Raw genomic sequence first — 14297 nt, 5'->3', positions numbered from 1 at the left:
CATTCTGAACTTCTGGGATTCAGAAGTGGACCCTGATCTGAGTTGCTAATGGTTTTGTAAGTCCCAAAGCTGACTGACTACCCATCTCTAGCTTTTATCTCATATAGTCAATTAACTCTTCGTTCTTACAACAAGAGATGAATTGACCTTCTAGCTGAGGCAAGTAAGTATTTGGTGGGAAAAAAGTTTTTCTCCTTTTTGCCTGTCACCTGATGGGCCTCTGAGATGTGAAATTGCAGAAGAGCAGAGGAAATGGAAGTGGTGATAGTAATCAGGAAACTTTTGGTCCTGATCTAAAAATGAGAAACTCGTTTAAATCTGTTAGTGGGGACAACCTTGGCATTTTAGCACTTGTTCACTTCCAGTAGTGACACCTTCTTGGAAGGTACGGCAGAATCTTTCAGGACTTACTGATAGGTGACGCTGCATGCCAGCACAATGTGCCAACCAGTGCTACATCTCTGCTTTGCTGATGCAGCATCTACTTGGGAGTCTAGAGGTGAAGAAGAGGCGTGCGTGTGTGTGTGTGTTGCTCTTTAGGGGAACTAATCTTTGAACTGAACACTTAACTGAGATGAATGGTGGATGTTTACCCCTCTCGAGCTATGTTAATAATAAGCACACAAGACAGTAGTGCACTGATTTATAGAATGAAGGATTTATTTGCAAGTGGAAAGGCTAAAAACCTTTAAACAAAACAAAATCTAAATTTTAAAGACTGATACTCTGCAGAATTTCAAGATTGTTCATCCCTGTGGAATTCTGCACCTGCCCATGTTCTGCTTGTTGCTGAAGTCTTCAGTTGAGATTTTAAAGTGTGCTGTTAAACTCCTATTCAGTAATCTGTTTCCAGGGGCAGAGGAGATGGTGGGATTTTTGGTGTTGATGTCCTCCATTTGTATACCTGCATTCACTGTTGTTAAGAAAAAAGTGACCCAAGAGCCATTACAGTAGTCTATCATGCAAGGATCTTTTGTTCCGTGCTGAGCTGAATTCATTTACATCTGCTAAATTGCACTTAATATCTTACCATACCCACGTTCCTCTTTATCATCCATACTAATTTGTCCTTCACAGTTTACTATTCTCTGTTGCCCTTCATATCATATTGTAGCTTTCTTGTATTATATTAACAGTTCAGGAGAGCCCATTATCTTCAGTAGCCTGAGCCAGTCTTTGTCTCCCTACTAAAAAGTCCCTTGTGGTTTCCAGATACCGGCAAAAGATGAACTGGGAGATACAGTTTTAATAACCTATTGTGGAAACTCTTCTCTTGTAAACTATCATAAAGTGGTTGGCTTTTGTTGTTTGTGGCATCACAGCAGCAATTTCCTGGCTCACTCTTGTGTGTTAAACTCTGACTTTTAATAACTTGTTTTCTCAAATTACCTCTTGGGCTAAAATTTCTGAAATGTTAGTTCAGCCCAAGAGAGTGGGGTTTTTTGTTTGTTTTTGTCTAGTTATTCAGTTGTTTGGCAGCTTTCCCTTCTTTCCCTCAAAAAAGTCCTAAGAGCAAGTCTATACAGCAGCTGGGAGATACAGTTCCCAGCTTGGGTAGAAATACTCAAGCTAGCCCCTAAAAATAGCCACATGGCTGTGGTGGCATGGGCAATAGCTTGGAACTAAGCACCCAAGTACAATCCTGCCTTGATCCCTGGGTATGTACTTAAGTGGCTAGCGTGAGCTGCCACCTATGTCATTGGGGTTACACCGCAATTTTTAGGCAATAGCTCAAGCACAACTAGTGCATATATATCTGCCCAAACTGGGAATCTCACCTCCCAGCTGCTGTGTAGATGTACCCTACATGGCTTACTTTGAAAACCTCAGATCTGGCATGTAAGTAATCCAGAATGAGGGTTAACTAATTGTTTATGAAATTTAATGACATTTTTTCCATAATAGTCAGTAATGTCAACAAGTCTGGTTTTGCCTGGATAATTTATTTATGGTCTGAGAACTGTTTGTGGGACAAAGACATATAGTTATCTCATATCTTATGGGACAAGGGCATAGAGTTACCGATGTTAACAAAAAATGTTTTAAATAGTCTGGCTAACAATTCCTCTTCTCAGTTGCTCAGTTTTCAGTCTTTCATAACTTCACTAGTTCTCCTGTCACCATAATCTTCCGAGGTATATAAGTCCTGAATTACTAATGTGAAAACCAAGAACGTAACTTTAAAAAAATTATTTATACATAATTAACAAACAATAAAGGGCATAAACCCAATTGTTTAGAAAAACAAATCCTTTTCAGGTCGTTGTATGTATCCATAACATGAGCAAACTGCAGTCATGAAAATTGCTGACCTCACAACTTTTGGAAACTGCAGTTTTTCCAGGGTTCTACAGTATCTAACTTTTTATTTAATATACATGATGCATCAGTCAGTGTAAACCAGTTAACCCAGTTTTGCACAAAAAACCCCAAACCAAACCAAAAAACTTCCAACCAAATGATAGCAGCAACAAAGGTGGGAAGCAGCCCCACACTATCTTTCTACTCAACTTCAAAGCTTAACTAGGACTATTTAAATGGTAATATTAAGCACAGGAAATTTCTTTTTTTCATTCTGTACTTTAGGGAGAAAACCAGGAAATCAAATGCGGGGGTGGTGGTGGGTTGCGGGGGGTGGTGGTGGTGTGTGTGTGAAGCCTGTTTATGCAACGTTAAGGTTGCACAGTTAATTATAAAATCAGGAAATGCAAAAATGAAGATTTTAACCACCCTGTTAACTGCCCAAGTTCTGCAATCAAATCAACTATTTGTGTACCCTTCTAACTGTGCAGAACCCCATTGAAATTAATGGGACTCTAGCACTGTTCCCTCTAAGCTGTGCGCGTGTGCGCACGCACACAGATCCTAAACCCCACGCACATGGCAAAACACCGCATGCACAAAAATTTGCACAGAAGCACAACAGTTTGCACAGAAGAAATTTTTTGCACACACCGCCTGTCAAAAATTAGAGGAAACATTGGACTCTAGCACAGATCACAGTACCTAAGCAGAGAATCTGAATATAAAATCAGGGTTCAAGTCTGTTTCTTCACAAGCATTGTAATTTCTGTTCATTTTTCTTATTAAATGTGTGGCTTAGGTATAGCTGAGCCTGCAGTGCAATATTTAGATTTGCAATATTGCCAACCCCTAAAAGAAATGCATGAGTCACCAGATTTTTTAAAAAGATTAAATATTATTTTTGGTCTGTTTTAAAATTAACTCTCCTTTCCCACTTCTAAAATGTGTGGAAGTTCAATTATTTCACTTTCTTGTGACTTTTAACAGTGCAATCTTAACTTGCATTAATGTTTTTTTTGCATTTAACAGTATATGTACTTTATACTTCATATTAATGAGACCTAAAATAAATAGCAAGATGTCCTTTTAAAGAGGAACTATAACAAAAATGCAGGTTGTGGGGAAACTTGTTTCAGGGATGCATGTTATTGCATGACTGATTTATAAATACTGAATGCTTTTCACATTTAAATGTGTATGTGTAATAGTCATTTTGAGGGGAAACCGTATTTAATCTGAAAAGCCTTTCTTTGCCTCTTACTAATATTTTCATTGCATAAACATGTTGGTATTGTGTAACTTCCTCAAGTGCATGCCAGATCACATCACATATTCATTGCTGAGTTTCAATAGTTTCCACTTGCTCTAAAATCTGCCTATTGAAGGCACTGTTTTAATCTGTGCTGTGAATATTTAGACCAAAATCAATCTAGGCTTGTGTAATTTTCCTTCACAATGATTAAGAAAAAGCAAGGTTGAGCATTATTCTTGTTGCTAAGCTTGTTAAAGGGAGATTCTTAAATGTGATTCACTGTGTGTTAATTTATCTTTTCATCAGTGTTTTCTTTTAGGCACTAAGGATATGGTCAGCTTTGACATTAAAAAGACACTTTTAAGGTTCAGTATATTTCATGTTTAATTTTTTTATTCTATTACTGATGACAATCTCTTGGAGTTTCAAAGAAGTATTCCATAGCGCCCGCTAGCCTTTCTTCCTCCGTTGTGTTCATGTGTATCTTTCAATTGTCTTTGGTTGGTTGGTTTGTTAAGAGAAATATTCTCCATTGTAGACCAAAATTTATTGATATTGTTGGGACTACTTAGTGAAATGAGCAGAATTTTGGATCCTGTTACCTCACTTTTGAGTATTCTGATGCAAAAAGCTTACCTTAGTTTAAAAGTTAAGGTTGCTAAAATAAATAATCTAACCCGATATCAAATTTTATTTAAAATATATTTTAAAGTATGAAAATAACATGGCAAATTAAGATAACTTAAAATCTTCTATTACCCTTGCAGTTCATACAAAATTTATGTCAAATTTCACCTTACCTATTTCCATAATAACTTTTACTCTGACCTTCAAACCATACTTATAGTACTCCTGAGGGCGTTCTTCACCAAAAAATTAAAAATTCTGCACACAATATTTTAAAATTCTGCAAGTTTTATTTGTCAATAAATAAATGCAGAGGCTCCAGCATAGCAGTGCGGATCACAGGCCACTTGCTGTACGAAGATGGAAGATCACCCTGCAGCTTCCCCACCCCTGGGACACGGACTCAGTGGTGAGGCTGCAACCGACCCTGTCACAGCACAAGACCTGGGCCTGTCCCAGAAACACCCTGGGGCCCTGCCCCTCTGCCCCAGGTGCACCCAGGTGTGGGCAGGCACACTCAACCAGGCAGGATCCAAGTGTGGGAGGGGGTCATTGTGGGGGGGATCCAGGTGTGGGGTGAGAGGATTCTGTGTGGGACAATCTGGATGCAGGCAGCTCAGTGGGGAGTCTAAGTGTGAGGGGATCTGGATGCCCAGAGGCTTGTTGGAGGGGTTCCATGTGCAGGGGTAATGGGACTCTGCAGGGGCTTCCAGGTGAAAGTGGTTGGGGCTCAGCAGAGGGGTCTGGGTGTAGGGGTCTCAGCAAGGCGGCTGGGGGAGTGGGGTGGGGGTCTGGGTGCAGCTAGTTGGGGGTGTGGATTTGGGCATGGATATGGCGGCTCAGGCTCATCAGGGTGGAGGTTTGAGTGCAGGGAGCTCAGGTGGGGGGTGGTCTGGGTGCAGGGGTGGGGGTCCAGAGGCAGGGGGTCTGGGTGCAGGGCGGCTTTCAGATGCAGGGGTTGAGATTCAATGGGATGGGGTTTGGGTATGGAGGGCTGGGGGGTTCTGGGTGAGGATCAGGCTTGGCAGGGGTGTCTGGGTATGAGAGATCCAGATGCATGGGGGTTGGGCAGATGGGGGAGCAGCTCCCTGTACAGTTACCCCTTCCGTCGCAGCTGAGGAGCAAGGTGGGAAGGAAGCAGGGGAGGATGCTGAGCTTCTTGCAGCTGGGGGAGATTTCTGGAGGTGGGTCTGACATAGCCCCAGCCACTCCTTGCAGAGGAAGTAGTAGTCCTGTCCTCTCCAGCCCAATCGGGACTAGCAGCTGATCCTGGCTCAGGGTAGGAGCCACTGGCTGGGGTATCCCCAGCCCTGTGGTGATTTACCTCTCTGCTGGCTGCTTTGGGTGCCTGAAATAATGTACCTGTGCAGCTAGGGAGTGGTGTGTGACTGCTCTTGCAGCTTCCCTTTACTTCCCTGTCAATCATTTTTCTGTGGGGAAGCAAAGCAATCAGCGGGGGACATGAATTCTGCACATGTGCAGTGGCGCAGAATTCCCCCAGGAGTACTATAGACTCTTTCAATATACATTGCTCATGTGTGGCTTTTATATAAAACTTGAGGAAGCTGGCTCCTTGATTGCTCTAGTCATGCCCCTTCTTGACTTTCTTAAAAGAGCTGACATCCAATATTAAGTGCCACTGTTTTGGTGCGTAAAACTGTAGACATTTGCTTTTGATGTATATTTTTCTTATCTGTCTGCTTCCATGGAGTAAAAAGAAACAGTAATGCTCAATAATGCTTACAACTATGTTCATTTTATCTTTTTTTAAAACTAGCTTGTGCACAAGAGTTTTCTCAGACTTGAGATCTCTTCATAAAGTTTCAAGAGTTAAAACAGTGGTATGCTTGTTCTTACAGCAAAGGTGATTGTGTCACTTGACACATGAGTATTCTCAATAAGGAATGTGTGCTTTGTGAAGTGTGAAACAACTTGGTTAAATTTTAATGTCATTTTCTGTAGTTCATGACATAAGCATAAGGCTGTGTGTCTTTGTTTTTCATGGTGTGTACCAGCTACTCATGCCTTTGCTCTTATGGTTTATTTTGTCATCACAACCCTCAATAAATATAGTCGCCTGTATGCTTCCTTTGCATAAAAGTCCTGGCTTTTATTCGTTATAGTAGTGGTGTGAATCGTAATAAGCCAACCAATAAAAATTACAACTTTATCTAGAAGGGGTACTGTCAAGATGAGACACCTTGAGAAGAGCACTATCAAGACTGAGCAGATGGACTCTGAAGGAAGTAGCAGTTGTCTTTGGAACCATAGGTGGTGGTTATTTCAGTTATTAACTGGTGCATGTTGGCAATGGAATTGTACAGGAGTTATAAAAGTATTAGCAATACGCAACAGGCAGACTGGCAAAATGGAAGGGTAAGAAGCTATAAAAGTAGGGCAGAACGGTCAGGAAGAAGTGTAGTATACCCTGAGGTCTGATCTGCACTGAAAAGTTATATAGGCATAGCTGCTCTCGCAGAGGTGCAAAACATCTAAACCCCTGAGAGATGGAGGTAAGGCAATCTAACCCGTGGCATACAGTGCTAGGTCAATGGATGAATTCTTCTGTTGTTCTAGCTACCGCCTCTTGGGGAAGTGGATCATTTACAACGATGGGAGAACTCCTCTTGTCGCTGTAGTGAGTGTCTATACTGAAGCGCTACAGCAGCATAGCTGCAGCTATGCTGCTATAGCATTCTAAGTGTAAAAATAGCCAGATGCTTTCTTATAGTATAATATTTTGTCTCCTTCAGGTCACCTAACTAAAGAGTGACACACATCCTCCCCCTGGTTTCTGACCATCAGAGTTCTTTCTCTTCTACCGTAATTGTAGTGCAAAGTAAGCTTGTATTCTTTGTTACTTTTCTCTACTCACCTTCTTGTTGAGAGAACCGTGGCAGAGATGCTGCAATAGCTTATAATTTTCCTTTTGTGGGTCCTAATTGAATGGGCTGACCTTTCATGGTTACAGCTGGCTTTGCTGTCATGCATCTTCTGCAGCTGTGTGTACAACCCCTTTTGAGAATGAAGTCTGCTATATTCAAAGCACAGAAAAAGCAAGTGGGTTTTATTACTCTTTGGCTTTTAGAGTTAGGAGCAAGGAAGGGAATTCTTTAGCACAGTACAAAGGGGTATTTGCAGAAGTAATGGGATGAAATGGAAAATTTAGGCTGAATGTCCAGTATTTATTCCCAATAATTGCATTTTTTTAGGCCAAGGGATAGTCTTCTAAAAGAAAGTGGAAGAAGTCCCATTCCCTGGAGACATGGACAAAGCACCACAAAATGTACCATGTGAGAGAATCGTATGCTAGCAGAGGGAATGGGTTAGACAGTCTAGTAGATCTTTCCCATCTTTAATTTCTGTAGTAATATAGGTAAAATGCCTTTATGGAAAAAAACTGTTAGCCCAGTCTCTGGGTGTGTTTTATGCATGCTCCATTTTGCCATGATCTGGGAGTTGCTGTACATGTGCATTAGCTATATAATATTCCAAATGCTAATATGCAACTACTTATAACATGTTCAATATTTAGATTCCTTCCCCTTCTCCTCCAAATCTGATTTCTAGTTACATTTCCTTGACTTGTTAGCATTTGGAATGCTAACCTTGTAATTGTAAATAAGACTCGATATCTCCTGTTCCCCATCATAGGAAAATGCAGAGCTGCATTCATTCCTGTTCTGAGGCTACAATAATTTTCTTCAAGAAAAATGGTTAAATTGCATCACATTTTTCCAATGAAATGAGTAATTCTGGGTTCTGCCACTGACGTCCACCTCTGGTACCTTTTTGCTCTTCTGGCAGCCCATGCGACACTGTGGTACCATGAAAGTATGGATAATTATGGATGTGATACTACTACTACCTGTGTAGTCTGCATGCATTTCAGGTATAAAGTCTGGATAATGCAGATGATACGTACTACATAGCTGTGCATCTCCTTTGAGATGTACCTTATACAGTCTAGTAATGGGGGTAAATCTTGATTTAATTTTGTAGTAAAATTTTTGATATTGGAAAGAGGTGAAATTTGACTCTCTCAGTTGTACAGAACATGGTTTGGTTCCTCAAATGAGACTAAGGCATCCAAATCCCATTGAAATTTAATGTAAATTAGGTCCTTATTCCATTATCCACCTCCTAAAAATCTCAGTTTACATTGTTTAAATAAATAATTGTTGCTGAAACAAAAGTCTTGGCAAAAATGAAATGTAACAAATATATAAGGGGTCTGCAAGTAGCAATAAGCTGAACTAGTTAAATTTCTTTTACTTTTCATAAGCAATATCTATCTATCTATAACTAATCCTTCTTCAGTCACTTGGAATCTTAGCTTGTTTCAGTTCCTTCTCTGTCATCATTTCTTGTCTAAAAGTGTTGAATTTCCTCTTTTAAAAAAAAATTAGGAATAGTGTGAAAGCATGAGTTTTCAGCTAATTATGGGAAGAAGTGTATATCTTAACTCAGGGGTGGGCAAACTTTTTGGCCTGAAGGCCACATCGGAGTTCCGAAACTGTATGGAGGGCCGGATAAGGAAGGCTGTGCCTCCCCAAACAGCCTGGCCCCCGCCCTCTCCCACTTCCTGCCCACTGACTGCCCCCCTCAGAGCCTCCAACCCCCCTGCTCCTTATCCCCTGACCGCCCCCTCCCAGGACCCCCCACCTCAACCATCCCCCCAGGACCCCACCCCCTATCCAGCCCCTCCCTGTCCCCTGACTGCCCTGACCCCATCCCCCCGCCCCACCCCTTGACAGGCTCCCTGGGACTCCCATGCCTATCCAACCGCCCCCTGCTGCCTGTCCTCTGACCGCCTCCCCAAGAACCTCTGCCCCATCCAACTGCTCCCTGTCCCCTGACTGCACCCCCCCCCAAGACGCTCTTCCCCTTTTCCAACCCTCCCACCCCGTTACCATGACACTCAGAGCAGCAGGACTGGCAGCCGCGCTCCCCGCCGGAGCCAGCCACACCACCGTGCTGCCTGGCAGGAGGTCGCAGCCCTGCCGCCCAGAGTGTTGGCCACATGGCGAGCCAAGGCTGTGGGGGAGGGAGGACAGCGGGGGAGGGGCTGGGGGCTAGTTTCCCCGGCTGGAGCTCAAGGGCCGGGCAGGATGGTCCCGTGGCTTGGATGTGGCCCGCAGGCCGTAGTTTGCCCACCTCTGTCTTGTCTTCTTCTTTAGAAAAGATTTGCAAGAGTCATTCTTCAACTTGCACAGTTGAATAGTTTCTTCAAAAAGGAAAATATAGACGTGTCTCTTTAGAAGTGGGGGGGCATTTATTAAATGCCCTTGGTTAGGATTAACAATATATTGAGAGAACTCTCTGCAACAACAAAATAAACCTGTGAACAACAAAACATATAGTCTCTGGAAAGAGAATAACAAATCCCAGTAATATGAGACTGTTACTTAGATCTGTTCTCCTTTGTAGATGAAGTAGTTATATATGGTTGCTTTTCCTCTCTTAAGAATGTCATCTGGTGCATAGGATGCTTCTCAGCCAGTTTCGTGGTGGAGTCTGGGTGTCAAAAGAGGATGAATAAAACTGCTGAGGAGATCTTATTCGTTTTCGGTTTCTAATTCAAATAGCTTAACATTCCTAACTTGTACAGTAGAAAGATGATGCTTCATACGGTTTTGATGAGAGGAGTGTTGTACTACACTTGTATTGAAGTAAATCATAGATACAAAATTACCACTGTAAGTTTACCACATTAAAGGAAATCAAGAGTTTTTGTGGTGTTTTGTAACCATTTACAAAATCTTAATAAGTTTACAAATCATTCGATGTAAATATTAGAAACAAGACAATAATTATTATAACGGTGAGCTTATTTATTTGTTCAGAGAAACATTATATATTAATAATAATCAAATCTTGCTATTTAACATGGTGTTACCATACTATAGAATTAGTCTCATTACACCATTCAGGACATGTGATTTTATTAAATGAGTGAAACTACTGACTCTACTCATATTTATCAAACCAGGTGTATCTATGAAAAGAATCAACAGTAAAAAAAAAAAAAAAAAAATTGGAGAGATGTACTTTGTTTTTACAGATGAATATACTTTGTCTGAAAAGTGAATTAATGGTAACCAAATATGTAAGTACAGTGTCTGTTTTTCCTCGGTCTCTCTTTCAAGGTACATGATCGATATATACATTTTTTGTTAACAAAAAATTCCCATATTTTTGGAATCATTCCTCCAGATTTGGACTATTTTTCTTTATCCACTAAGACTATCAGTAGTTTAGCGACTACTAGCAGATGAGATATTAATTTTTTCATTTCTTTGAATATGATCATTTCTGATAGGAATTCTCAGAAGGATTACCAAAGAATTATATGGTAATAAATGTCCAACAATTTCTGATATTTGTTATGAATTGGATTCCAATATTGTCTGAGTGGACATATCCACCATATATGTATAAAATCTCCTCTCTGCACAGTTTCTGCAGTGGTTGCTTCAGTCTGTGTATATTTTTTTTAACCTGACTTGTGTGAAGTACCATTTAAAAAGTATCGTAAGACTGAGGTTGCTGGTATTCTTTTTGCTGCTGTTTGTTTTTGTTGCTGGTCGTCTTTTTGTTTTTTCCCCCTCTAAATCAAAGCCTATTGCTCTGGACTAACTTATTTGTCCAAATCCTTTTTGTACCATGTCATACCTGTACGTTTCTTTGTTAAGAAAGTTGGCTGCAAAGATTAGAAAACAAACGAACAAGGCCTTACATTTATATTAATCAACCAGAAGCAAAACAAACAATCTCTGCCATTAAAGTTAGCTTTCTATATAAAACATTCTGAGAAAGGTGACAAACATAATGCTGACCTTGAAGGTACTGGTACCATGATAGAGTGGGCTGGTTTAAATTAGTTATGATTCCTTAACAAGTTAGAAAAGTTTGTTTGAACAGCTGGCTAACTGAATGTGTTACACGGTTTTCCCAGTCTTCAAAACTCTGTTAGTGTTTCTGGTTAAAATCTGGATGATTTGCAATGGGTGTTGTTACAAAGAGAAAATAACTTAAACCCTAGTTTTATCCCAGACCCACAGAATGGTCTTTGGCAAAAATTGTATATAAATTTCTGGAGGGTGTGGGGTGTGTGTGGTTTTTTTTTTTTTTAATAAATCCATAGTAACCTAGCAATATATATTACCATTACAGTTTTCTTGTTCAATAAAGACTCAATATTTGGCTGGCTTAGATCACCGGCAATTCACTACTGCTTTGAGCTGCCTGGCTTGATAGTATCATATTACAATTGGAACAGTTAGTCCACCCTGTTCACTCGGTCTACACAAAGTGTCTGACAAGATTGAAGTCAGTGGGCTTGTGCCTGCTTATCCAGGACTGAATATGGCCGAAAATGTTTGCCTTAGCCTTTGAGACTTGTTACTCCTTTGCACACATTTTTTTACATTTATCAGTGCAGTGTGTGGCTAGCAAATGAACTTCTACTCCACTTCTTTGCTGGAATGTTAGCAGTGTCTCTAGAGTCTACAACAAAATCTGTACTCAGTTGTGTGTGCGTGGCTTCAGTCGAAGAATTTGGCTCTAAGAATAAGATTCAGTTATGCAAACCAGTATGTTATAAGCAGGCTGTAGAGCCGGGTGATCTGGGTGGGGCATGAAACTATTGTCTGCTTTTGTTTGCAATCTTGAATAGAAGAAAATATTAATCTCTGCAGCAGATTTTCTGAGTGCTCCAGCTCACTTTGTCCTATGCATCCAGCAGGGCTGTATGGACTTAACAGAGCTACCCCTGCAGCTACTCCTCCCAACCACCAGGGGTTGTTGTGGTCTTGGTACTGATAGCAGGGAGTCTCTCTTCTCTGTTACAGGTTCTGCTCCCCATCCCAGCACCCAGGGCAGGAGAAAGCGTGCAGAAGGAGGCTGCAGGTGCTGAGTTGGCATGGAGCTGAAGGGGGCAGGGTCTCCAGGGAGATCAGGCTGAGGCAGACAAGAGCTCCCCTGGCCTCCTGTCCCTCCATTTTGTCCTGCCCCCAGCCTTTGTCTCCTTAAGCCGTTGGTTCCCTTTGCAGTCCCTGTTGCCCTGCGGGATTTGTTAGGTTACTCCGCACTTCAGTTTGGGTCTTTAGACCTCTGGATAATCTCTGTGCATGGAAACTGATTCCCACTCTCTGCAGCGTGTCAGGGTGAGGCTAGTGCAATGCAGCGCACTCTAGTGCTTTGTCAATAGTAGATATATATGGGTGTTGTCTCTAGCACATGGCAAGATGAGATTGCTCTTGTTTGCTTCAGTCAGTGGGGCAGCATGGCTATTCTCATCTTGCCACCCCCTATATCTGTCTAGCTTCAAATGTTTGGCCTGAGATCCAGACTTCTGTGGGTTATCTTAGGCCCTCAAGACTGCTACCAAATTACAGTCTGCCCCACCTTATGTTTAGCAATGACATGCTGGTTACCTTTTTCCAGACTTGAAGAAGAGCTCTGTGAAGCTTGAAAATTGTCTCTTCCACCAGCAGAAGTTAGTCCAATAGAATATATTACATCACCCACCTTGTCTCTATCAAATTCAGAAGACGTTTAACTATGCCACAGGAATAGATACTATGGGCATAAGTGCCAAGACTGAAGATACAGTTGAGTAGAATAGAGAATCAAAGCAGGCTACAAAGGAGAGTGTTCTTGAGTTACTCTATCCTCAGAAATTCAGCTAATGTAGAGAGAGATTTTTTCCAAATTTAAAAGAAAAATATAGTTCAATTTTGTTTCCCAAACACTGGAGGAAACTCTAGGGTGCCAATCAGCTGGGAGAAAAATCTCAAGCATCCCAATTTTTCACAGTAGTCAGATAAGATACTTTCTTATCTCCTCCCTCGGTCCACCCCCTTCCCCCGGTTGTATTATCCAACCTAGTCCATTTTTCACTGTACACTGCGTTTCCACAGTTTTCTGTTTCTCTCCCTTGTTCCCAGTTCAGTCTCCTTTCTGTTACTTATGCTCAAGCAGAATAAGAAGGGGACTTGACCATCCGTTCCTCGATCTCCTTTGCAGCAGATCTGGGAATGGGAAGTTTCTGATGGTGCAAATTGTCCTCTGTGGGTAAAAATTTGGTTCTTCCCCCTGTGATGGTTCAGCACAGGTTGATGATGGTAACTCGGGAACACTGTTTCTAAATGCCTTTATACAAGGGAGCAAAACATCAGTCACTTACTCTGTAGACCTACCACTGTCCTTTGACACAGCTGACTCAGTCACATCCTGCTTTCTTGCCTGGTGGTGGTGTCAGAATAGCTCCAGATTTACCTGTTGCAATTTAAATTAAAATAAAATGAGTGTAGTAAAAATGTTTGGTGTTTCAGAGGAGCAGTCAGAGCTGCTGAAAACCAGGTATTAAATCTAGAGAATATTTGTAAAACATTTTCTCAATACCCAGACTCAGGAGGACCTTTAACTTTAACTTGCAAATGATACAGCAGCTAGGCTCAGATTGTTGCCCAGATTGGTGACAATGCGTGGTAAAAGAAAAGCTTACCCACTGTAATGGTTGCACTTTCATATGTGTGATTTTTTTTTCCCTACATTCTTCTGACTTTACACCATTGTAAGTGGGCTAGCTTCACACTGCTGTTGATGTGTTGCAGAAGAATTTCTGCAGGGGAAACTTGGGTCCAATTATAACATTTCTTTGTAATGATCAAGAGCTATGGTATGACATCTAAATAAAATTATAGGAGTGCCTTTTTAACCAGACTGAACTGCATGACACCTATATAATGTAATTATGTACATTTTATGAATTAAAATTACCCATGGATGTCTTTTGAAAGACATTCTCTTATCTTTCTGTGGTCAGTATTAAATTTGAAATGTTTTTTGCAGCGTTAAAAGGATGCTGTTAGGTTAAATTTGGCCCCACATTTAGATTTTGTAAATGTAAAAATTAATAAAACCTGAAACCAATAAAATTGTTTCCATTGAATAAAAAGGTAAGTGGAAAGTTGTGCTTCTTTAAGGAGTATCTCCCTGTAATGTTTGCAACCCAATTGTTGTATCAGTTGTGCCAGCCCATGAGAACTCGAAAGTGAAATTGACTAGAATTTGAACATTAGCTAAAGAAAACCTGATCTAGTCTATT

At 41.0% G+C, this 14297-nt stretch overlaps 1 protein-coding gene across 2 annotated transcripts in view; it reads left to right on the top strand.

Moving 5' to 3' along the window:
- BAZ2B (bromodomain adjacent to zinc finger domain 2B) overlaps positions 1–14297 on the top strand; it is a 255923-nt gene that overhangs the window by 22636 nt on the left and 218990 nt on the right. The window lies entirely within an intron of this gene.

This window comes from Eretmochelys imbricata, chromosome 11 (genome assembly GCF_965152235.1).
Source record: "Eretmochelys imbricata isolate rEreImb1 chromosome 11, rEreImb1.hap1, whole genome shotgun sequence".
In the NCBI taxonomy this organism is placed as follows: Eukaryota; Metazoa; Chordata; order Testudines; family Cheloniidae; genus Eretmochelys; species Eretmochelys imbricata.
This window is presented reverse-complemented; position numbering and strand designations above follow the sequence as displayed.